Source organism: Heterocephalus glaber, unplaced genomic scaffold, assembly GCF_053883595.1.
Source record: "Heterocephalus glaber isolate CG9 unplaced genomic scaffold, H.glaber_assembly_v1.0 deba00001606, whole genome shotgun sequence".
NCBI lineage: Eukaryota > Metazoa > Chordata > Mammalia > Rodentia > Bathyergidae > Heterocephalus > Heterocephalus glaber.
Window position 1 is genome coordinate 27,670,829 of NW_028258377.1, and position 26,291 is coordinate 27,697,119.

A 26,291-nucleotide genomic window follows, 5' to 3' on the forward strand; every position below is an offset into this window, starting at 1 on the left:
AATAAGTTCTAGCTCTGATGTAAAAAACACAGTGGAAAATAACCAGAGAGAAAATTCCACTTTTGATAACAAAAGTGAAGGAAAATGTTTGAAATGACTGATCTGGATGAAAGTACTGCAGTCTGCATCCTAGTCACAAAGAACTATGAGACTCAACTCAACTGCTTGGCATCCCATTTGGAATGAGCAACTGAAGAGATCCTTTCAAAAGCCCTCCCCATACAGGTGGGACGATCAATCAAGGTCTCCCAAATTCTGTAGCCCAGAGTGTGCTTTGGAAAGCAATCAACTAGTCCCTCTAAATTCCATGTTGTGTACGAGCGTGGACATGTCACCAACAGGTTAGTTGGAGTTCTTTCTGGGGAGACTGATATGGAGTTTAAGAGACAGATATTTTCTTTTCCAAGCAGAGGGCCCAGAGAAATTCTTGATGGCATTATTTAGTGCCTATATCCATCTATTACAGAAGGCCAAGACTTTTCAGTTACATGAGTCAATAAATTCCTTTCCAATGCTTGAGATCATTTGACTCAATCCCATTAAAAGTCTAATTTCATGTGTGTGATTGGTCTAGAAGAAACAAACCGTGTCCTCACACATCTCTTGGTTGTACCAGCTAACTCAGTGGTTTTCAGCAATGGTTTGCTGATTTTATGCATTTTATGACAATGTTCCAAGATGCTCCTGCTGCTATTGTCATTTTCTTGTGTTAATATGAAACTATGAATGTCCTAACCATGCTTTTTATCCCACTAATTTTGACCTGACCCTGAAAGACTCAAACCTATAGGCATTTGTCTTCTCCCAATTCTGAAGCCTGGGTGAGCTTTAGAGCAGCCAGTCAGCTGGAAAGGCCATAAACAAGACAGGCTTTGTGAAGAACAGCCTGCCAGGAATGCTGCTACAAGCATATTGTGTGAGCATCTGGCCTCAGCAGCAGTGAGAATCTATCAGAAAAGAAGATGGAGAAATAAGTTTGCAAGCAACAGTTTGAGAGCAAGGGGATCTAGAAGGCAGAATCTTTGCATGAATCCCTATCAATGTTAGAATAGAATCCAAATGAAAGGAGCTGCAGCCATCTAGCTATGGGAATGGAGTTACAGATTTGCTTTAAAGCCGTCTACAGTTTGAATGAGATTCGTCTGATTCCAAACTCAAATGATGACTCACTCTGTATTTGGACCTCTTCCACTGAACAGGCTGTGCAACCTATTTGGCTCCCAGGCCAAGTGGAGAGCAACCAGATTACTTCTTTTCTCCTGCTTCCACGTCTTCCACTCTTGAACTTTCTCTAATTACAAGTGACCCCTTAAGCTATTGGCACTTAGCCAGGTGTCCTCAGAGGGCTTTACAGAAAGATGATAAAGGAGTATTTAAAGAGGGTAAATTCTGAAATCAGACAGATGTGATTTTGAATATTAATTTTCCTTCTTCCTTTCATTTTTCCTTCCTTCATCATTCATGAAGCACATAGTATGTACCATGTGCCATATTATACGCTGGGGGGAAAGATGTGAACTAAAAAAAACAATAAACACATAGTTTCTGCTTTTTTGAAATATATCAGAACATTCAATAATTGAACAACCATATAACTTCCTTTTTGAACCAACTCTTTTCATCCGTCTTGGCCTCAGTTTGCTCATCTGTGAAAGGGATAATAAAATTCCAACTTCGCACTTTTGAAGATTTCAAGTACATGAGATCTTGAAACATATAAATTGGAAAAAGATAGAAAAAGATGTTTGTTAAAAGATCATTAATGTTGGCTAATATTCTCAGAAACTTCTATGAATTTAACTTTGTGGTAGTAGGAGCTAAACAGAAGGAAATCTATGGGTGAGTTTACATCATCTGTTCTTGGTAACTTTGAGCATATTATGTAAGATAGTGACAGAGTTGCCAAAGAACTGAGAGTTAGGAAAAAAACAATCAAATATTTTCTGAACAATTTGCAAACTGAAAGCAGTGATTCTCTGTTGAAGGGGATCAGCAGTGACTCAGTAGGAGGGGATCCCCTGCACCCCTCTCACATAAATAAGAGACAATCAGCCTTATCTGAGGATGGCTTTGGGTGTGGAAAGGTGCCACTGCCACCCATTTATAATGCACAGAATACCCCCATCCCTTTCCCTCTACAAGCAGCAGAGGATGATAGGAAATAAGATATCAACAGTGTCAAGACTAAGACTATGCTGGTAATATTATTTCAGTAATTCCTGGACGTTGACAACTAAACAATGGAGAAGGGGTATAGAAGAGAAAGATACAGCAAAGTTGAAGAAACAATCCTTCCCTCAAAGATCTGGAAATGGTGTTGAGTAGATGGAAATAGTTTGTAGGGCAAAATAAAGACATCTCATACCCTAGGAAAAAATACTTGGATTGAAGTCTGATCATAATTCTTCCAGATCTATTGACTTGTCATATGACCATGGACAAGCTATTTATCCTCTCTGGCTGCTAAATTTCCCATTGAAAATGGACTAAATGATTTTGAAAGCAGAATTCAACATCAGCATTTCATTTTCAACTATAATCACTAAATTGCTAGAGCCATAATAAAGTGAGCATAGACTTTTAAATCCAGAACCACAGACTCAAATTCTTCTGCTTATTAGATAGGAAAACTTGAATAGATCTTCTAACCTCAGTTTTATTTCTGTAACTGAGAAGAATATCTTTCAGTAAAACTCCTAGCACATAGTAGATATTATTATATGGGTTGTGGGAAGTATTTGAGTATTTTCCCTGAGCCTGCATGCTTCCATGGAACTGATCGAGTACTAAAGAAAGTCGAGTTCTTTCTGGAGTCAGCATGTGTGGTCTCCATATAAGCATCTTAGTGTGGACTAAAGGCTATTCTGACTCAGCATCATGAACGAGTTATTACCTTTCTGAAAACTCAGCCACCACATCTATGGGGTAGAATAATTATTGTCCCCAAAGAACAATAGAAAGTAAGATGATTAATCTTGATTGCCAATGTGGTTGGTTTGAGAAATTACTAAAGCATATTTCTGGATATGTCTGAAAGGTTTATGGGGGCATAACCTTAAGGACTATATTTGGTCTCTGGCCCTTTCCTCTGTGGCACTCTTCCCCTGTCCTAGCGCCCAAAAAGAGGGCAGCTTTGCTTTACCATGCCCTTCTACCATGAAGTTTCGACCTGGAGTCAGCTGAGTACAGACTGAAACCTCTGAAACAATGAGCCAAATTAAACCCCTTCTCCTTAAAGTTACTGAGTTTAGTTATTTTGTCTCATCAATGGGAAAGCTCTGTGTTATGGTTTATCTAGACATCTCCCAAGAGCCTCATAAGTATAGCTGACTTGCTGTCAGGAAGTGGCACCTGGTCAAAGGAGGCCAGTCACTGTGGGTGTGGGGTTATCTCCCACCCCACCTCCCTCTTTGACTCTGTTTCCTGCCACTGTGAAGCGAGCAGCTTTCCTCTGACCAAACCCTTCCACCATGCTGCCAACCATTAAAGAACAGAAACCTCTAAAAACATGAGCCAAAATAAATTTCTCCTCATTCAAGTTGAGGTTTCAGATATTTTGTCCCAGTGACTAGAAAAGTATCAAAGACAATTGGGAATTCAGGAAACTATTCGTTTCTCCATTTCCTGGTGTCTCTGCTCATCTATAGGGTATTCCCACCTTCTCTATCTCTTTTGTTCCAAAAAAGGAACAAATATTGCCATTAAAATAAATCTCTTTATTTGTGTCAATTCCAGGAAAAAAATTTATTATAAAAATAAACTGCTGCAGGGATTATAAATGAAGGAGCAAAAAACCCTGCAGAGAATGACATGGGAGATGGCAGTTAGGGCATGACTTGTCTTGAAGAGTGGGGAGGAGCCAGTTATGGTGTATGTAACATATCAGATACATAAATGAGGTGGAAAATAGGTATTTTATGGAGTATTAGTCTTTGACTATCAATGAAATCAGTATAGTATGTTCAAGAGATATTCACTTTCCCAGATTCATTGTAGCATTATTCACAGAAGTCAGCATTAAAAGCACATATTTCTCAGGAAGAAAATGTGGTGTATATATATATATATACACATATATATATCACATTTTTATATATATATATATACACATATATATATCACATTTTATATATATATATACACCACATTATATATATATACCACAATTTTATATATATATGAAATATTATTATTCAGCTATGGAAAGGAATGAAATCCTGTCACTTCACTTGCACCAGCGTGGATGCCTCTAGAGGACATTATGCCAACTTTAATAAGACAAGCACAGAAAGGTAAATCACACATGATCCACAGATATGTGGAATCGAAAAGAGTAGAACTAACAGAAGCAGAGAGTAGACTGGTGACTCCCAAGGGCTGACCTGGGTAGAGACTGGGGATCCGTAGGTCAAAGGATATAAATTCCAGTCACCAGAGGAATAAGTTCAGGAGATCTATCAACCATGATAGTCAATAACAATAAATTATATACTTAACATTGCTAACAGGATAGATTTTCAATGTTTTTAGCACAGAAAATAAGAATATGAGATAATGGATATGCTAAATTGTTTTATTTGCACAATGCAAATGAACTCTCAGTTTTCTTAGTAAAATGATGAGATTGAGACCTTTAATATGTAAATGCTTACCTGGTAGAGAAATTGTGGGAAGCAAATACTGTACTAAATGTTTGAATCAGTGGATTTTGGAAACCCTAAAGTATGCTATGTGTACTGCAAGATGGCTTTTATGACTTTCAGGGACTCTTTTTGTTGCTGTTCCCAGATGAATTTTCACATGTATTAATGTATACTAATGGCAATCTTATTTATGAGTCCACATTTTGCTAACATAATATGGGAGAAAAACTCTGCTAGTTCCATTATTTATAGTCAATTTTCCTTTTGAATTCCCAAATATTCAGAATGCCTACTGGCAATATGCTTACACACTAAATCCATTTATTCTGGAATCATGCCCTGAAAAATAAAGCTCTATACTAATTCTTTAGCAATAGAATCCACTCAGTGTATATGTGATTGCTAGATTTTATTGATTTTAATTATAACAAATTTAGACTTTCTAAATGTTAACTTATTGTGAAGAATGCAAAGACAAATAAACCTCTTCTTAAGAAAATTATTGAAAAATAAAAATTATCAAAATGTCTAAAATGATATACCAGATCCTCAAAGTTTGTTAGCATATGAGGTATCTCTTGAGATTTATTTTCTAGAATTTTGTTGATATAGATATAGATACAGATATAGATATAGGTATTATTCAGAAGTCAAATACAATGTGCATTGGATGATGTCATCTCTTCTGTGACTTTTTAAGGAGATAAATAAGACATTTCTATGTTTAGATTTCCCCGGAGAATCTTGAAGGATTTACTACAGGGCCTACCAGATGAAGTCTTGAAGAGAATGTCTTCTTGAGAGTAATTTACCTCAACTGGAGGGTTCTGAAGAGGATGTAGGCAAAGCCAGGTGTGAATATGCTTACAAATAGAAACCAGCAGTTTTGGAGGTCAAAATTGTCTTTCTATAGTTGAAGATAGAGAACTTTACTGGAGAAACTGGACTCTCATGGTAATGGCTAATCTCAATTTCTCAGAAATATTTCTAAAAGGAAAACAGAAAGGAACAAGTTTATCTTCCCCATGCTCTTGAATCCATGGGACACTTCTCTTGTGGTTTAAAGTAGTGCCCCATCTACCTCACAAGTCAGATGTTGATTTAAGAAGATTGTGGATGTCAGGCAGTATTTTATGAATGAAATCTTATATGTTCTCTTCATCACACTTCAGAAACTATCTCTGGAGCATAAGGAAGTCTAAGAGAAATTCCAGGTCAAATTAAGTATGAATTATTAACAAATACTTTGGCAATAAGTTAAAGAAGTTGATCTCATTTTAACACTCGAATATATTTTAATTGTGTCAATGTTATCAAGTATTTATGCTAATTGTTACCAGTGATATTTTCAACAATTTACGCTATTTTATGAAACTGCTGCTTTTTTTTTGGTACCAGGGATTGAACTTGGGACCTTGAATTTGTGAGGCAGAAGGCAGAACCACTGAGTTAAATCCCTGGTCCTGCTGTATTTATTTTTAAAATAACATTACTGAGAAATCATTAATCTACCACAAAATTCATAGTTTAAATAATACAATTCAGCAGATTTTTGTAAAGTTACAGGTTTGTACTACTATAGCCACTGTCTAATGTTAAAATACTTTTATTAACTCTCCTACCAATTAGAAACTACCCATTCCTCATTGTCACTCCTCCTCCCAATTTCTTCTCCCCACTAATACCTTGTAATGTTTAATCCACCTATTTCTGTGGGCTTGCTTATTCTACACATTTCATAAAAATTCACAACCTGTGGCCATTTTATGCTGTTTTTTCACTTAGCATAATGTTTTCAAAGTTTATCCACATTGTAGCATGAATCAGTATTTCATTCTTTATGGTTGAAAAGTCATGTGTATGGATATACCACATTTTATTTTCACCATAAATATATGAAGGTATTAAGTTTTATACATACTCATCAACACTTACCTAATGACTGATGATACTGACCATCACTTCATGAAAGTGTTTATTGATCATCTGTTTCTTTTTTGGAAAACTATTTACTCAGATCATTTACCTATTTTATAATTGGGTTGTTTACCTTTTTGCTGTTAAATTATAAATTTTTTAGATATTCTGGATACAATTTCCTTATTAGAAATATGATTTACAAATATTTTCTTCATTCTTGGTGTTTTGTGAATCACATTTTTTATTCTGATGATGTTTAACTTATCTATTTTTAGTTTGTCACATATACTTCTTATGTCATATCTAAGAAACATTTCCTAACCCAAGATCATAGGGGTTTATTCCTATATTTTCTTCTAAGGGTTTTATGATTTAACTCATATATATGTCTCTGATCTACTTTTACTTTGTTTTTGTATATGATGTGAGACAGGGGTCTAACTTCATTCATTTTCATGTAGACATTCAGTTATTTCATCACCATTTGTTGAAAAGATTATGATTTACCCATTGAACTGAATTAAAACTCTTACCAAAAACCAACTGAGGATAGTCAAGCATGGTGACACACACCCATAACCCCATATTTGGACATTGAGATAAGAGCATCACAAGTTTGAGGCCAACCTAAGCAATTTAGCAAGATCCTGTAAATAAATAACACAGTAAATAAATAGCCTGAGGACACTGCGCAATGTTCCCTGGGTTCAGCTCCCATTACTGAAAATAAACTAACTAACTAATAAACTGACCATAAATGTAAAGCTTATTTCTGGCTTGTCAATTCTATTCCTTAGATCTATGTATAGCCTTACTGCAGTACCACCAACTAGGCTTTAGTAAGAGTTGGAATCAGGGAATCTGAATCTTCCAACCATGTTTCTTTTTTTTCCCTCAAGATTGTTTTGACTACTTTGTGTCCCTTGTATTACAGTGTAAAATTTACAATAAGATTGTTAATTTCTTTTTTTAAAAAAAAGCCATCTAGAATTTCAGTAGAGGTTTTATGGAATCTGCATATCAATTTGAGGATAATAACCTTTTTAACAATATTGTATTCTTTAATGAATACAGGATGTTGTTCATTTGTTTGATTATTTGAAATTTTTGCACAATGTTTAGAGTTGTCAGTGTACACATTTTGCACTTCTCTGGCTTTTTAAAGTATTTTATTCTTTTTGATACTACTGTAAATAGAATTGTTTTTGTAATTTCATTTTTGGATTATTTGCTGCACATAGAGAGAAATATATTTGATTTTCTATACTGTATATTATATATTTTATTTCCTAAATCTTCCTGAACTTATTTACTAGTTCTATTTTTTCTATATTTCTTCAGATGTTTAAATACATGTTATGTCACCTCTGAATTTCGAAAGCTTTACTTTTTCCTGCGTGAAATAGATGTATTTTATATAATTTCTTCACTAACCTCTGGTATAATGTTGAATATCAGTGCTGAGCACAGATGACCTCTCCTGATTCTGGCGTGATGATGCCAGCTGTGGGTGGGTGGGTTATCTGTAGATGCCCCTTATCAGATTGAGGCGACTCCCTTCTATTTCTACTTTCTTGGGTGTTTTTCTATAAAAGGCTATTAGGTTTTGTCAAAGGCCTTTTTTTTTCTTTGGCTTCTATTGAGATAATCATATTATTTTTTATTCTGTCTACATGGCATACCATCCTGACTGACTTATTTCTATAGAAATTGATTTTGTACATTAAATGAACCTTCCATTCCTGGTAAAGTACCACTTGCTTGTGATGTATAATCTTATCTATATCATTGGTTACATTTTAGTAGAGTTTTCTTAAGGATTTTCATATCTATATTCATAAAGAATATCGGTTTGTAGTATTCTTATGAAGTACTTGTCTTGTTATTACGGTGGTACCATCATCATAGAATGAGGTGGGAAGTATTCACACCTCTTCTATTTTCTGGAAGAGTTTTTAAGGACTAGTGTTAATCACTTTAAATGTTTCTTAGAATACATTAATGGAGCCATCAGTACTGGGACTTCCTTATTGGAAGATTTTGATTACTAATTCCATGACTTTACTTTCTATACGTCTACTCAGATATCTATATATTTCTTATACAATTGGTGTTGGTAGTTTGAGTCTTTCCAGAGATGTTTCCATCTCATTAAGGGTATGCAGTTCTTTGGCATACATATAGTCATTGTATTCCTTTTGTACTTTTATACAGGTAAGAGTAGCAGTAATGTTCCCTCTTTTAAACCTCATTTTAGTAATTTGAATCTTCTCTCTTTCTTCATAGTCATCATAACTGATGATTAATCATTAATTTAGTCTTACATTCCCCAGCATCTGGGCTTTTCATCTGCCTGCCAAATTGTGGAATTCTTTTTTTTTCCCCCCCATTAAGTTTATTGGTATATTTTAGGTATAAAATACAGTTACATTCATCATTGGGATCTTGTACCATTACATGAGTATCTTGGTTCTTATTTTTCCCCCTTCCCCTGACCTCCCTTCACCCCCTCCACTCTTCCCTACTTGCAAAGATTTTGTTTTCATTTTTTTCCTTTTCTCACATTTTTTTCTTTTCCCGTCTTTCCTTTCCCCTTCCCCTCCCACTTCCCCTGCTCCTTTAGACCTTTTCTTCCTGTTACACAATATCAGTTATACATTTTTTAAATTACAATATCAATATCTAGGAGACATTACCACAGATTTTACAGAATTGAAAAGGATATAGAAAGCATATTTCAAAAATCTGTTTTGAAATACATTTGACGACTTCTAAGAAGTACCTTGGAAGACAAATTAATGAAACTAACTCTGGAGGAAATATAAAATTTGAATAGCACCTATTAAAGAAAGTATATTCCTAGCTTCAAAACCTACCTATATGACAACAACAGGCTCATATACATTTTAACTGATAAATTATATCAAACATTTAAAGCAGAAAAAAAAAAAAGGAACGCGTCTCCCTTCATTTTAGGAATTCAACATTGTGCTAATCCTAAAACTGGATAAAGATAATAGAAGAAAAAGTATGAACACAGATAGAAATTTGTTTAACAAAACAAAGTATTAGAAGTCCGATCTGGCAGTATGTTGAAAGTGGTTTTATTCTAGGGATGGCAGTGTTGGTTCAGCACTGGAAAATCAACCCCAAAAGTCATCATTTTAACAGAGGAAAGGAAAAAGCCATATGATCCTGTGACTAGTTGGAGAAAAAGTATCGGACTAAACTCCACAGCTGTTCATGGTAAAAGCTATCAGGAGACTAGAAGTAGAACAGAACCTTCTCAACAGATTAAAGGGATGTACTCCATACTTAATTGTAGAATTCTTGACTTTGAAAGTAAAATAAAGTTGAATCTGCCCCAGAACTTCTCTGTGGGCACTGAAACCATGCCAGTCAACTCTCCATAGTGTGGTCTCCAAATCTGCAGCACCAGTAGCACCTGAGAGCAAAATTTGGGGCCCAACCCCAGATTGACTGAATCAATCTGCATTTCTCAAGTTCCCCAGAACATCTGTGCATACATTAAAGTTCAAGAATTACCATTTAAAGAAATTAAAATTTATAATAAACCAGGCCTTTCTGTATCACTTTATTTCACCTGCACTGCAGTATAGGTGCACAGTTTATGAGCTGAGAAAATCTCAGGAAAATACTGCAACAACTTTTGTTAGTTCTTAACTTATACCACCAAAAGAGCCTTGCGGTGCTCCTGCCAACCAAAGTAGACCCTGACCCCTCTATGTCTCCACTCTCTATCACACTACTTCTGTTGCCTCATACAGCTGGAGATTCACCTATTTTCTTAGGAAATTTGACTCTTAGTTATTACCCCTCACCCCTTGCAAAGTCTAACAGTGCCTCAGGTTTCAGCAGATGTTCATGCTTTTGCCCGCTTCTTTAAGATGGTGGGAGGACTCCAAGGACCATTAACAAGGGTGATACAAGTCTGACCTAAGAGATTAGACTTCAGCCTTAGTCAGGCTGGCTTCCTTTACTAGTCACTTTCCATGAAGATAAGTTTGAATCTTCTCAGAGATCAGATGGTCTACTCTTGATCTGCAGAAAAAAAAATTTTTTTTTCCATCTTTTATATTCTCTTTAGCCATTCACTCTGCGGGGGAAAAATATTCCCCAATTGTATCTCTCCTATACTTCAATGATGAGAAATTGTTCCTTCTTTAGCTTATCACCTGAGAATTGTCTGATTTGCATGAGGAAGACACCAGCCATCAATGTTCCTTCTATTTGCGTTTTAGAAGCAATGACTCCATCTATACTGTGTCTGCTCTGATGCCTACTCTTTTGACTCTGTGTCTCTTCTATTATGTGGTGGTATTTTTTTTTTTTACTTTTTAAAGAAAATGTCAATTAAGGCCATAATCCAGCAAAAGTAGCCATACTATGTGAAATGAATACCTTTCCAGGAACAGGGTTGCTGTGGTTAAAAGTTTAGACTGCATTTTGAGATAGTTTCTCCCATTCTGAAATTCAATAGTTACTAGGGAGGAGATTTGCTCTATTCAACTATTAAGTTTGGGAGTTATTTTCCCAAGTCAATTTAATGACTCTGCTCTACCACATTAGTAACTTGACTATCATTATGTTAATAAAGAAACTTCAGAGAACCATTTCATTTAACTGTCTTCAAAAGATAAGTTTTCAATCCCTGTCTTTCAAAAACAGAGACAAAACAAACATATAAAATGAACATGAGTGCTAAAACCTTGTCACCTCATAAAAGTTCTTTGTAACCAGTCCTTTTATTTCCAAATTTTTTCTCCATTCTCCTTGGCTTATACTCTTGCTCTCAAAGGACTCAATGCTCTGAGGGCTAAAAATACCAAAAGGGAAGTAATCCCAATTCACATACAAACAGTTTAGGATTTGTTGTGACTGTAGTTGAGATTTTAGGGTTCTCTTCCAGCCAAAGGCAGGAAATGCATTACATTAAATTAGAACAGAGAAAGCCATCAGGAAGCAAAGTGGAAATTTTCATTCTCCTTGGGAACATACAAACTCACTTCTTTACTTCAGTTCTATACTTCTGCCCCATTCTTCATCTCCTTTCCTTACATTTTGTGCTACTCTGTGAACATAATTAAAAAGCTTCCCTTTCTCAACTCCAAAGATTAAATACCTTCTGGGTTCAAATAACCAAAAGAACTTAACTAATGTCTTTGAAAAGTAATTCAAAACTCCCTCAAAGAGGATGCAGTGGGTCTGGATAGTTCAGGCTTTCTCTCCTGACTCAGACGAATCTGGTCAGACAGGTACTTTCTGTGACTGGTTGAATTGTTGCTCCCAGAGGTGTCTATTAAGACACCCTGTGACTGTTTCTCACCCTTGCCTTTCTTCTACAGAGTAGCAGCCCACACTTTTTTTTCTCTAAACATTTCAAAGGATCAATTTCACAGTCTCAACCCTTTCAATCCCAGAATCAGTGTTCCTGCCAAGAAAAGCAATGAGATGAGAAAAAGAATTCAGCAGTTTTGGGGGTCAGAGCAAAAGCCTACAGATTGTGATGAGGTTCACACCCAGGCCAAAGGAATGAGGTCTACTACCCCATGGAGTTTCTGATGGACAGAAATCTAGTCCTGCTCACTTTCAGAGCCTGACTCTTCACACATTAAAGCCACTGCTATTAGTCTGTCTAAGATCAATGTCCAAATAATGTAATAACATTTCACAGTTATTAGCCTAGAGAAAGTTATTGCACTCTCCTCAATCCTGGCAAGAAGCCCATGTCCTGGAGCAGACCTCAACTTTTAAAACACTGTAGTGATTATTCTATTTTAAATAATGGATTTGCCAATGAAGATAAAGGAATTTTATGAACTTTAAAAAGTCATCTCCTTATCTATTTTAAATGTTAGGGGCCTAATACTCTTGGGTGATTAAATCAAAGCCAGACCAGTGATCTCTCTACAGGTGTCAGAAGCAATGGTAAAACTGCATGTTTGCTTTTGAGCTGACTGTCTGTGAGATTCCTATAACCTGAAAGGAGCTTTTTCAGCATAAGAGAAGGTTATCACTATGGAAGTTACCTGGAGGGATATATTTGGAAGGCATGGAGAAGGTATATGGTGTGTACTAAAAGGATAATGCCTATAATCCTAAGTGTCTTATCATAGCCTCTTGTGACATTAGATCTCTTCTCAGTGGCATAATTAGATCCAATTATATCTGAATGGTATTGGAAAAAGTCATTTACCTTCTATTCTTTCTTTCTTGAATCTCGAGGGAGCATTGGCATGGAGAGAGACACAACATGCAAAATATTTTGAGTTTTCCTCAAGACATGTACTGTGCTCCCCTAGAGGGAAGACGTCACCTTTCTTCTTTATCTGAACCTATCAGAGCCAAGGAAAAATGAACTTACACATCTCTGACTCAAAACCTCTTTGAGGTGCACATCACAACGAAGCTGAGCCTTTCACGAAATCTCTGCTAGGAATTCAGGATTGAAACACAGAAGCACAGCCCAGACACAGTCATGTAGACTGGAAGGGAATCAGTTGCCACCAAGTACAGCCCTGTGCATCTAGATAAATGGGTAGAAAATGATCTTTGGAAGAAAATTATTAAGCAGATAGCCAGAAGATTTTAATGCTGGGGGAAAAGGAGAAATGGAGAGCAAAAGCCTGGGCATTGGCAGTGATCCTCATGAAGTGTGGGACTGTACTTAATGAATTATACAAGATTTCTAGGATCCTAACAGTGCACCTCAGTTTAGTGAGTTTAGCATGAATCCGCTCCCATTTCTTGAGAATTTCTTATTAAGACACATCATATTAACTGAAGATTCATTAGAACAAAAGGATAACAAAGATATCCATAGACAAATCAGGTACCGTTCTTCAAAATACCTACATTCAGAACTCATTTACAGAGTCAAAGGGCTTTCACAGACTGCAAAATTTCATCCCCATTGCACTCTATATAAGCAAAACTCATTTTACAGATAAGAAACAGGAAGGATAAAAGGTTAAATAACTTCTCTAAAACTACATAAATCATATGTGACAGAAATTGAACTAGACTGAATTCTACTAATGCCCACGTACCTGCACTTCCCACAGCATATTCTGTAAGGTAGAGATAAGCCATAGGACTAAACCCCAGTTGCCTAAAAAGAATTCCTAGTATATCATTAGTTGAAATTGTTAAATAAGTCCTCCAACTATATCCTAATTGTTCCGAGCTCCAGCAATCATTAGTATGTAGGCATTGGCTTCTCAGTCCTCATTTGCAAAATAGATGCAGAGGAAGGAAGAGATTACAGATATAACAGAAAAGAATGCAGCACGGTGTCTGATATCCTAACAAGTTGTACTTGATACATTCCCATTACAAGCAAGACTATGCTAAGTAAGCCAAGGAATGTAGAGGTGGATCCAGGAGCATCTTCTTCCTTTTCTGTTTCCTGTAAGTGGTTCACAGGTAACAGATTGACCAGTGAAGCAGAGGAATTAGTAAGGCCTTCAGATAGGGCTGAGTATCCCTAGAGGCTTGTAAGTTTTATACCTTCTCAAGCTCCAGAATTGATTCCCTTACTGGTAGAACTTATCTTACATATTTCTACTCACAGCTCCTTCTTTTCTGAGTCTTGACTTTGTAAGCAACAGAGGTTCCCAGTTATGCATCTGCTGTTAGACATGGTCTGACTTTGGTCTAACTCTCTGGCCTCAACAAATTTTGGTCCAGAGGGATGAAGGAGGGACTTCTCGCCCATACAACCTCTTGATTGGCTATTTTAATGGAGTCACTTTCAACAACATGTTTTTATTCCTTCTAAACTTCTACCTTTCTCATAGCACCTTATATTCTTCATTTTATTTTGTGATATCATATTTGGTTTATGTCCAAGCCCACCTAAATCCAATAACTATTGTAAGTATTTTCTCTTATATTTGTGTATTTCACTTGTATTTTCCTCTTTATTGCCCCCAAATGTTATAAAAACAAAACATCACAGAAGAACATTCTAAACTTGCTCATTATTTAGAGTTTTGGTTTCTCTCCCTCTCTACAAATTGCTTTGCCATTTTGTTGTTTTTCTAGCAGTAACTGTTCCCAATTTGTCAAATACCTCCATCGTATTTCTTATCTCGTTGTAAAACATTTCAAACACTTTGTGTAAGAAACACCAGATAAAAATAAATTGAATGGCATCTACATGAATGGCACAGCGACATTTAACTTGTAGGTGTGAATATGAGAAAGTGTTAGTCTCTTTTTCCCTTTCAATCCTTACAAAAGATGTACCGAATGTTAGGAAAAATAATTAAAGTGCTTCCTTAATACGTTTGCAATATTTCCTATTAGGGCTTCATCATTCCCTCACAAAGTGAAAAGTAAATCTGAGACCGCCATCCTACAAGGTTTATCCTGATAATGACAGAAACATCCATCCAGATCTGATATGAATCCTACCCATTAAACTGCCAGAAACCTACAAAAAGTCTCCCCGAGTGTGCATTGGGAAGGAATGTCAGCGGCAGTGACCTTGAGCCTAACTTGAGAAATAGATATCAGATCATAGTCTTAAAAAAAGAAATTAAATGTCAAACTTTATTATATTTTTCTGCAACTCCATGTAGTCTTAAACCTGATGTGAGGTGTTGAATTTCTCTTGTTTGGGGGGAAAATGTACCACTGCAAACATCTTGGTTTTGCAAGGTTAAACAGCAGTGAGTCCCCATAATGAAATGGAAGGATATGTATATGAGGAGCTAAAAGTATTCTGCACACCGGTGGCAGTACATATGTATGGTGGGATCAAAAACTATGGTGAATTATTTTTTAAACATTTATTACAGTAAGAGACACACTGCCATTGAGCCCCATCAATGTAAGCCTCCTCACTTCAAACACAGTTATCCTATTATTTTTGTCACTTTCTGAATCAGTTCTGGATGTCCTTTTTCTTGCACTTAATTTTCTCAGCTGTGTCAGTGTCCTGAAATAATTCAAAGTGTTTACATTTATGGTCATTCTGACTTTGAGGAAAAGCCAGAAGGCACATGCTACCAGAACCAGTGAATAAGTGGATAAGGACACATTATAATGTTTTTATTTGGCAGAATTGCATTTGTAGAAGCAATGTGTGACAGGGAGCATTGTCATAGAGGAGGATAAAACCGTTTGCTTCTCAAGGTGTTTTTTAGGCAATGGCGTTTCTTAAACACTCTAATAAGTCCTTACAGTATTCAGAGTTGGCCATAGTGTTCCTGGCTACAAACTTAGCTCGCACAATTCCATCAAGGTGAAAAAATAACATCAACATCACTTTTGGATCTTTCATAATGTGGTTTATTCACATGAGGAGATCTAATTGATTTCTATAGAGAACTCTAAACCTTGGTCTCAGGATCAAAACTATAGACTCACATTTCGTTTCCAATAAACTAGTTTTAACATTTCATGTACTTCTTTAGCACTTTTTTGCAATTTAAAACAAAATTTTATGTCAGTACATCATTTGTGATTCATGATTTATGATATACTTTTACACATACTCTCTCTCAAACATAGCTCACTACCAACTGACTGTATGGAACAAATTTAAATTTAAATTTGTCAGATATTGTTATTAAGGTTTGAATTGCCACGTCTTGTGTTGAAGATCCTTTCCTTTCCACTGGATGGCACTTAGCAGCGATATTCACCATTTATTTTGATCGCATCTCATAACTCCACGGGGATTATTTTGATGTTTTCTTCCTTTGTGGACAGTCAAGTAGAGGGAGGGTCAAGCATTAGAAGGGGACAGTATGCAGTTACCTGCTAAAGTGTGGCCCTCCAAGATGGGGGGATCCTCTAAGAATAGCTGAAGTCAGTGGACCCCAGAATCAGTAAATATTTGATATCGAAATGGAAAAGCTAAAGTGTTCTGTTCCTGCATCTAAATTGACATGTGTAGCCTATGCTTTTTTTAATTGTTTAATCACTTTAATGTGTATGATACATAGTCACAAAATTTATATAGCTCATGCCATACCAAAACTGACACATTACATACATACAACACTTTAGCAATTAGCCTAAAATGTCAAGAAAATCCTTATAAAAGGATGAGGTTCTGTTACACATAATCTGTGCTGAAGTCATAAGCATCATCCTCTTTAGTCTTTTCATCCAAGATAATAAAAGATCTTGTAGATGATTCACCTGTTATAGATTCCTCTGGCAGTGCCTCACTTGTATCTTCTATAGGGAACATGTCTGAGATCCTTTCCTTATTTTCACTGTCCTTTCTTTCTTCCTGTTTCCCCTGTCACCTGTTTTGGCAATTCAGGTATGTCTTTTTCCTCCATCATTCCATTTGTCAGGCCCGAAGACCAGAAAACTATGCTATTGGCTGATGAAGGGCCCTGGATGGCTTGTATGTTGTGTGCATTATTCTTTTCCAGTTCTTCCAGACTGAAGTCCCTTTTCATGTCTGGCACAATATTCTCATTAAAATGTGGAGGAGTTCAGCATGTAGGGGGTTGGCAATAGTAACCTAATGAAGACCTGTCCACTCAAAACACAGCAATTTGGCAGCATGTTCAACATTTGGGCTTCCACCTCGTACCCATTCTTTAGTAAAGCTTGGTAGACACCTTAACTTGGCATCTGACATACTTGAAAGGAGGGTGTGTGTTGGGTTCATATACGGTGTGAGGCAGGCTTGAATGGAGTCCACAGGAAGAAGCGACGATCAGAGGAGGAGTGTGCAGCATGAGAGTAAATAAGACAACCAGAATGGATCTTAACAATGTGTTATCACTCACTTCCAGAGGATTCATACAACACCCTGTGAGGGGAGAGGGGAGGAACTGATGGATTTCTGCAGCTGGGTAGAAGGGGGCCTCCCATGCTGGCTGATGACTGACAATTGACACTTGATGCTGGGGAAGTGCAGACAGTTAAAATGCATGCAAAGGGCTCAGTGTGTAAAGCTGTGGGTCTCTGCCTTCAAAGTAAGGGTGGTCTTAGCCTTAGAAGTTTGATCTTAGGAGATTCATCCCTGTTCTTTCTTTACTCTTTCGATAGTCCTATACATCTGTTTTATTCTCTCATAGTCTCCTTTCTAAGCAGATTTTTAAAATTTTTCTCTCTGTGCTTCTATAATACATGTTTGTAATCAAAAATTGAGTCAGCTGAATCCCTCAGGGAAGAATTCAAAGAAGAAATAGAGGAGAGGAGAGGGAGAAGAGAATAAGGAAACTGAAGGAGGGATAATTTGGAGGAAGGAGTATTAGGAGGGCAGTATAGTAGTTTGAACTACTGCTTGGGCTAAATGAAGCAGCTCTGATTTTCTTACTATTGAAAAGAGTTAGGAAAAGATACCCTTGTCATCAAATTTAATCCATTATCAGGGCTGGGGATTTAGCTCAGTGGTTCTGCCTCCTGCCTCGCAAGTGCAAGGTCCCAAGTTCCATCCCCGGTACCAAAGAAAAAAAAAAAATTAAATCCATTATCACCAATGACCACATGACGGTGATACAGTCCTGAGAGGTAACCCTGGTATTAGGCTGCAAACTTATCCAGTTAACTCGAGGACACTAAAAAATATTACTCTAAAAAGTCACTGTCACACAAAGACAGACACAAATAGATATAGGGAAGTATGCCTTGGTTTATGTCTCTAAGCAAGGTCATTAGTTTGTTTAGAGTAACATGATGCAATAATTTCACCATGCAATAATTTTCTAATATTTATTGAGCACTTACTATGTAACCAGGTTTGATCTAAATGCTTTGCCAGCATCTTTCCATTCCCTACTTACAAGCACTGGAGGAGGTCAGTGCTGCTGTTATCCACATTTAAATGAGAAAACTGAGGCTCAGAGAGGCTCACAAACCTGTTCAAGGCCACAGAGCATACAGTAAAGTATGGAGATTGGCATGGAGCCTGTGTTTCTCTCCACTATGCCCCCATACCTTCTCCTGCCATGTTTTCTTTACCTTGACCCATAATTTTCTCTTACCTTTTTATCCCTCTTACTTTCCCTTCATGAGCCTTAATTCTTAGTTGATTCTAATTTTTAAATAACAGCCTACCCATCATGGCCCAGCCAGGAGACAATTCTTCTAATTATCCACATCTCAATATAGTCTCTCCTGCTAATTCTTCTCTTCTAAAGAGCTTCTGGTGAGAGGGTTATGGGGGGCGGGGTCACCCAATTGGCTTCTGATCATCTTTCACCATTTATCTGTTATAATGTGAGCCTGAAAAGCTGTGTCAGTAAATTTCAAAATAGAAGAGGTGAGTGCTGTATCAGGACTTCTACAGTCATTTTCCAGGTGGGCCAACTTGAATCTTTCTTTGGACCTTCATTTCTTCAGCGATAAAAAGGAGCCAATATGATGCCTATTACACAAAGTTGTCACAGGAAAGAAATGCGATGATACATGAAGAGTTCATGGTCTTATGCCTAATGTATGTGGTCTATGAGTTTTGATTATTATTGTTAACTATAATAATTAGCAGAAGTTTCTAATTCCCATTTAGCGAAGAAAGAAACAATTCATGTTTTCCTGCCTCATGTTGTGCAGGAGGCAAAAACAAATCTTTCATTTAACAAGCATTAGCTGAACATCTAATATGTGCCAGTCTCTGTAGCACATGCTAGGGACACAGACTAATATGCACTCTTTTCAATCGAGCATATTATCTTCATATATTCATGAATACTCTCAAAGGAGAACCAAGGAAAGGGTCTTAGAGAAATGAATTGTTCCCTCAAAGTCAAATGGAAGACGCTGTAGATATTATATACAAAGTAATAACTCAGATACTCTGACGCCTGGGCTGCTTCATGTACTATTCTACTCTGCTGCCTTCATCCAAATGTAATTAGAAGAGAATATCTTTAGCAAACTAACACCCATTATACAGTGCATTCCAACATCAACTATAAATTATTCTCTCCATCAGTGCGGGAAATTGGGTGTTGAGTGTGTTTAAGTTAGAAAAAAATAAAGTTGATTTAAATTCTACATGAGAGTATCATTTAGCGAGTGAGGCCTCAGCAAACAAGAGCTACAAACGAAGAATTTAGAAAACTTGATACTCGCCCAGCCTCCTATGTTTCTTCCTGCTCTGTCAAAGGACCAAGGAGCTTGTTTGTGTACCGGGAGGGGCAGGGCTGGGAGGTGAGGAGTGAGAAGCGGGCCAGGGTGTGGATGTTGCCTTTCCTGCTGGCTTTGTCTGTATGTTCATTTTACATATTCTACTTCTTTTATTCTGAGTCCCTGGAAGAATCAACACTTGGCCATGAATCTTAACACACAAAGAATGGAAGAGGACACCTTAGTATTCACTGGTTCTCAGGCTTCTGGAGAAAAGGCCAGAGAGACAGAGAAGTAGTCCACACCTTCCTTGCTTAAGGAGTAAATGAACAAGAAGGAGACTTTCACACTCCTCTTATCAACTGTAGGCCCAGCCCTGCAGATCTGGTCTGGGAAAGAGTAGGAATAAGGAAACCATCTGAGACCAAGTGGGAAAAGATGACCCCAGGCAACAGGAAACTAAGAGAAAGAAGAGGAGAGGCAAGGGAAAAGTGACAGAGGTTACTAACTTCATCATTACTACTTCTAACAATGGCTCCCATTTTGAGTGTCTACTATGTGCCAAACATTGTCCATACATTATTTATAAGACATAAAGCAAGTACGATATCTGCATTGTAAGAAACTAGAAAGGAGAAACTCAGAGTGCTTAAATAACTTCCCCAAGGCTAAAGAATAACTGTCAGAGCTGAGAATTAAACTACAGTTATGGTTTTATCTGAAATGTCCTTCAAAAGCCTCACATGTTTAGAAGGGGGCTGGACAACTGAGGTACAGGAGCTGACCTGCTGTTAGGAGGCTGGGCCTGGTAAGGGATGGTGGGGGAGGGGACCAGGGAGGGTGCAGCTCCCTCCCCTCCTCCCTTCTCTCTTTGTTCTTTGTTCCTGGCTGCCAGACAAAACAGCTTTCCTCAGTTGCAGGCCCTCCATCGAACCTGCCAACCATAACTGAAACTTCTGAAACTGTGAGTCCAAATAAATCTCTCCTCCTTTAAGTTGTGTCTGGTATTGTGTCTCTGCAATGAAGAAATTGCCTAAGACAACTCTTTCATCTCTAAAATTACTCACCCTTTACATGCTATGTCAGGTATGTCTGTGAAAGCATACAGAAAACTGAGAAAATATTTATATCAGCTATTGCCTACCTGCATTCAAAACCTAAAACATCCAGTTTCCTCTGCTGTAAAATAAAAACTGAGGCCCCATCCAGAAGCATGACTTTGGTCAAAGAGAAGTTTAACACTCTCTGATTATCTGCATTGGCAACACACAATACAATAACTCAAAAGTAACTTCATCTAATCCTTACTTAATAAAGTCCTCTTTAGATAAATAGGATAAGTAAGATGAGCACAGCAGCCAACTGTGATTGTACGGTGGAGATAAACAATTATAAGTATGAAAAATAATTTTCAACTTCTTGAGATTTAGAAAGCATAAAAACTGAAATAGAGGAGGATGCCTGAGTGCAGTGGACTTTCAATAAATCATGGAGCAGGACGTCTGAGATGGATATTTTTAAGATCATTTTTCCTTGTGCATCCAGTTTACCTTCAGACCCTCAAGGAATCTTACAGGCTCTGTCTAAACTTGTTCATAAATGTAGAGCTCACCATTTTTGAAAAAAAAATTATTGGATTGAGCTCAACTCCCTGTAATGGTGAGTCATAGGGGATATAATGCCTAAATAATTCATTTTAGTTCAGAAATAATGTTCTTTGGGCATTGTTCCTGGTATTCTAACAAACAAGCTGAAATAAAAGGTAGAAAAAGCTCAAGCATTTTGGTGAAGTGTTTTCAAGATAACATGTAATCAGAATAATTAATGCAAGTGCAAATGTGATATTAGTTTCTGGAAATTCTTATCTTATGAAATGAATCATAATTACAATGATTGGCATGAGAAGAAAGGGATAAAATCCCTCTTTAGAAATCCTTTCCTTTCTTCCCCCATAAGATCTAGGCAAATCACTTGGTGCTGGCTATTTCCCGAGATTTATCATCAAAGGTATTCTTCTAGGCTCTAGCTTTTTTCTAAGGCCCACAGTGCTTGGATGAATTGGTGGAAAGAGCACATTAAATGACAGTTGGCTCATCTTACACATAAAAGGTACCTAAGGAAACTAAAAGGAATGAATATCCCGGGGGATCACTGTTGATCATGGATCACACATCTTCCATGTCATGACAGTGTGGTCTGATCTCTTCCTGTTTATCTCCATGCTCACATCTCATCACTCTCCAGCCACACTGTTCTAAACATGTAATGACTCAATTATATTTATGTCCTAAATTCCTACTCTTGTGTTTTCTACTCTACCAGTTTGCTCTCCCCGGTAGCCAGTGTGGTCATTCAAAATCAAAGACAATTAAATTTTGCCTCTGTCTAACCCTCAACAGAGTCTTACTGCACTTAGGTTCAAGCAAAATTCTTTAACGTAAACTGATGAGCCCCACAGGATCAGGTACTGCCCACATTCCCACCTCATCTGGCACCATGTCACCCACAGACGCCTCCCCCACCCAAACTGACCTCCTCTTGAGTGTTTCCACTCTCCACACATTTGTACATAGCTTTAATCCTCCTTTGCCTGAGTAAGCAGAAACAGGTTACCCTGACCTCTGACAGAGATATTTCTCCGTGTACTTTTTCTTCCTGGAATCCACTGTCATTTATAAGTACAGCTGATAATTTGATTATTCTTAGGTTTTTCTTATTAGACTAAAAAATGAGAGATGGAGCGCATTACTTACCATTGTATCCCAGTATTTAGGACAGAGTATGACACATACACATCTGTTTAGTAAATACATCTCCTTAATTAACTCTTTTAGCCTCCATTATTCCTTTATCTCCATTGTAACCTCTCAAATACCCTTTAGATATCATCACAGGAAATATTCTGCCAAGTCACCCTGCATTCCCTCCACCCTAAAACTATCTTCCAGACCTTAACCATTTGTTTGTTTAACCTTCCTTTATACTAAATTATGCTTTCTCTAAGGGTATCAGCCATAGATCATACACTCCTATGTCATCAGGCAGAGCACAGTGTTTACTCCAGCAGAACCTTAAAATTTATTGACTAAGAAATAATTGAAGCTGGGCATGGCAGTTCACATTTATAGTCTCTGCACTCAGGAAGACTAAGGCAGGAACAAGTTCAAGGAAACTTTGTAATTTAGCAAGAGTCTCTCTAAAAATAAAAAAATAATTTAAAAACTGGAGATGTAGCTCAGTGTGAAGGCCCTGGGTTCAATACTGTGAACCCAGAAAGAAAAAGAAAGAGAGAGAGAGAGAGAGAGAGAGAGAGAGAGAGAGAGAGAGAGAGAGAGAGAGAGAGAGAGAACTCAAGCTAGAGTCTAATGCTGTATAGTTGCTATGAGATAATATGTCAGGTGGTTTTTAAAAGGTTAGGTAAATTCCTTGAAAAAATGTATCTGTGCATGTGGGTGTGCACTGTTGTTATGTGTCATGTCAGAGGGAAGTTGATATTGAGTGGAACATGTCCTACCTGTCTTTTATGGCATAGGCACAACCTGTCTGAAAAGCAAAGGTAGTGAAGCCCTGCTCAGCTTGTCTAAAAGAAGACAGCCTGGATAGTTTTGTTTTAATCAAATTGATTTATTCCTTGGGTAACACCTAGCTCTACAGAATGCCACCCAGAGATTAGCTGTGGTGTCTTCATTTGCTTTTCAAATATGAGTAAGTTTGGCATTGCTTGGCAGGGGATACCTTCTTCAGATTCTCCCTGAGGTAATAAACATGGAAAAATCTTTTAGGGAAAAATGTGCATCTGAAATATTCTTTTGAAAAAGGAGAACAGAGTCATAGACACCATACAAAGTGTCCTCTGGGTCCACAGCATAATCCATGCAAACGATGCTCTCTCCCTTCAGGGTGGGAGTGGGGTGAAGGTGGTGCTGACATTGTGTTTGTGTGACATAAACCCCCACAATCAGGAGGTGTCAGGTTGAGTAATGAGGGGATGCATATGATCAAACTATGTCATATGCATGTATGAAAATATAGTTTGTCATGGATTATATCTACATGAGTTCCTAAAGCCTCAAGTGCTCACAGGTGAAGCTTTTAGGGGTGGTGGTGACTGGATCAGGGGGACATGATACTCATGAGTGGATTAGTCTATTGATGAGTTTATAACTAAACATGATGTTGGGAGGTGGTAACTGGGGGTGTGACCTGGAAGGATCTATCTCTCTCCCTTCTTCCTTGATCCCTCTCTGCCTCTGCTGCCATGCCACAAGTGAGCCTCCTCTGCCAGGCCTCTCTGGCATGCCGCCTTGTCTGGGACCAGCTGACTATGGACTGACACCTCTATGAACTGTGAGCCAAAATAAACCTTTTCTCCTTATAGTTATGTGTCTTTAGTTTTGTACCTCAGCTATGAGAAAATAACTAAGACAGCATTGAAACCGAATATTTTATAAAAATAATAGAGACTAAAAATATATATACATGGTATGATTAAAATACAGGGTGAATGTTTAAATTTTAAGAACTACTGATGTAACAGACTGCCATTAATACCCCTTACAATGCTTCAGATCTCTTTAAACACACTTATGGCATCATTCCTGCCAGTTGCTGAAGCAGTTCCGGAAGTCCTCTCTCCTGTCTTCAGTTGTCCTGTTACAGCTGCTTCCATATCCTGAGTCAATTCAAAATATCTGCCCTGCAGGGTCGTTTTCATTTTGGAGAAGAGCCAAAAGTTACAGGGCTCCAGATCCCTGAGTAAGGTGATGAGAACGCAGTGTCCTGGTTTTATGAGCCTGCCTGTCCATTGGATGGTGCTTGGTGGGAGCATTCACCTTCTTTTTCATGGTACTTTTAAAAGACATAAGAAAGGACTTCCACGATTGCTTCAGGAGGTGGCAACAATGATGGGATAGGTGTGTTCAAAGCAAGTGGGAGTATTTCGAGGGGGATTGATGGCAATGTGTCTTTAAGGTAATAATTTTTTTAATTTAAACATTCACCATATATTTTCATCACCTCATGTAAATAAATGAATACCTTCACCCAGGCAAGTTACTGAACCAAGTAGATATTTGACCCAACTGGATAAATTCCAATTCCTCTCCCAGGAATCTGCAATTGGCATTTAGGATTCTAATCATTTCATTTGAGTTGAGGAGAAATAAACTGGGGGATTTTAGGGAAGAGGAAGCAGAGAACAGCAATTTGCTAAGAGGAAAGAATGAAAAAATGAAAGGAGGGGCCGGGAATTTAGCTCAGTGGTTCCGCCGCCTGCCTTGAAAACACAAGGGCCTGAGTTCCATCCCTGGTACCAAAAAAACAAGAAAACAAAACTAAACAAAAAAAGTGAAAGGAAGGCAGGAAAGATGATGGTACAGACAGAGACAGGTACAAGCCAAGGATGGGCTCTAGCAGCACAGAAGACCGGTATCTTCACTTCCTTCTTTTTGAGACTAGACAGCTAAGGAGTCTTGTGATACACTACTGCTTCTTTCTAAGTTGCTGCCTTGACTTAATATAATAAGCAGATTTCTCTTATTTGTAGCCAAAAGTACTTGGCAAGGACCTTATACTAATACTGTATATTTGTGCTAATTTTCAGCCTTTCATTATATTGAGATTTAAGGTATTGAAAAGTGACCTTTTCTTCCCCCCCCCATTAAGTTTATTGGTACATTTTAGGTATAAAATACAGTTACACTCATCATTGGGATCTTGTACCATTACATGAATCTCTTGGTTCTTATTTTTTTCCCCTTCCCCTGACCTCCCTTCACCCTCTCCACCCTTCCCTATTTGCAAAGACTTTGTTTCCATTTTTTTCCTTTTCTCATATTTTTTCTTTTCCCTTTTTTCCTTTCCCCTACCCCTCCCAATTCCCCTGCTCCTTTAGACCTTTTCTTCATATTACACAATATCAATTATACATTTTAAAAATTACAATATCAAGATCTAGGAGAAATTACCACAGATTTTACAGAATTTAAAAGGATATAAAAAGCATATTACAAAAATCTGTTTTGGAATAAATTTGACTATTCTAAGAAGTACCTTGGAAGACAAATTAATGAAACTAACTCTGGAGGAAATATAAAATTTGAATAGCATCTATTAAAGAAAGTATATTCCTAGCTTGGAAACCTACCTATACGACAACAGCAGGCTCATATACATTTCAACTGATAAATTATATCAAACAATTAAAAGAGAAAAAAAAGGAACACTTCTCCCTTCATTTTAGGAAATCCACATTGTGCTAATCCTAAAACTGGATAAAGATAATAGAAGAAAAAAGTATGAACATAGATAGAAATTTGTTTAACAAAACAAACTATTAGAAGTTAGATCTGGCAGGATGTAGAAAGTGGTTTTATTATAGGGATGGCAGTGTTGGTTCAGCATTGAAAGATCCACCCCCATAAGTCATCATTTTAACAGAGGAAAGGAAAAAGCCATATGATCCTGTCACTAGTTGGAGAAAAAGTATTGGACTAAATTGTACAGCTGTTCATGGTAAAAGCTATCAGGAGACTAGAAGTAGAACAGAACCTTCTCAACAAATTAAAGACATGTACTCCATATTTCCAGTGAGAATGCCTTATATGAATGGAGAAGATACAATGCTTTCTCCCTAAGGTGGGGAACAAGGGCAGATATGCCTAC

The 26,291-nt window shown here is 37.4% G+C and overlaps 1 long non-coding RNA gene and 1 pseudogene across 1 annotated transcript in view; one reads left to right on the forward strand and one right to left on the reverse strand.

Annotated features, from left to right (window-relative positions):
• LOC147822974 (uncharacterized) overlaps nucleotides 1-26,291 on the reverse strand; it is a 206,723-nt gene that overhangs the window by 56,979 nt on the left and 123,453 nt on the right. The window lies entirely within an intron of this gene.
• LOC101726071 (pre-mRNA-processing factor 17-like) overlaps nucleotides 15,740-26,291 on the forward strand; it is a 53,618-nt pseudogene continuing 43,066 nt past the window's right edge.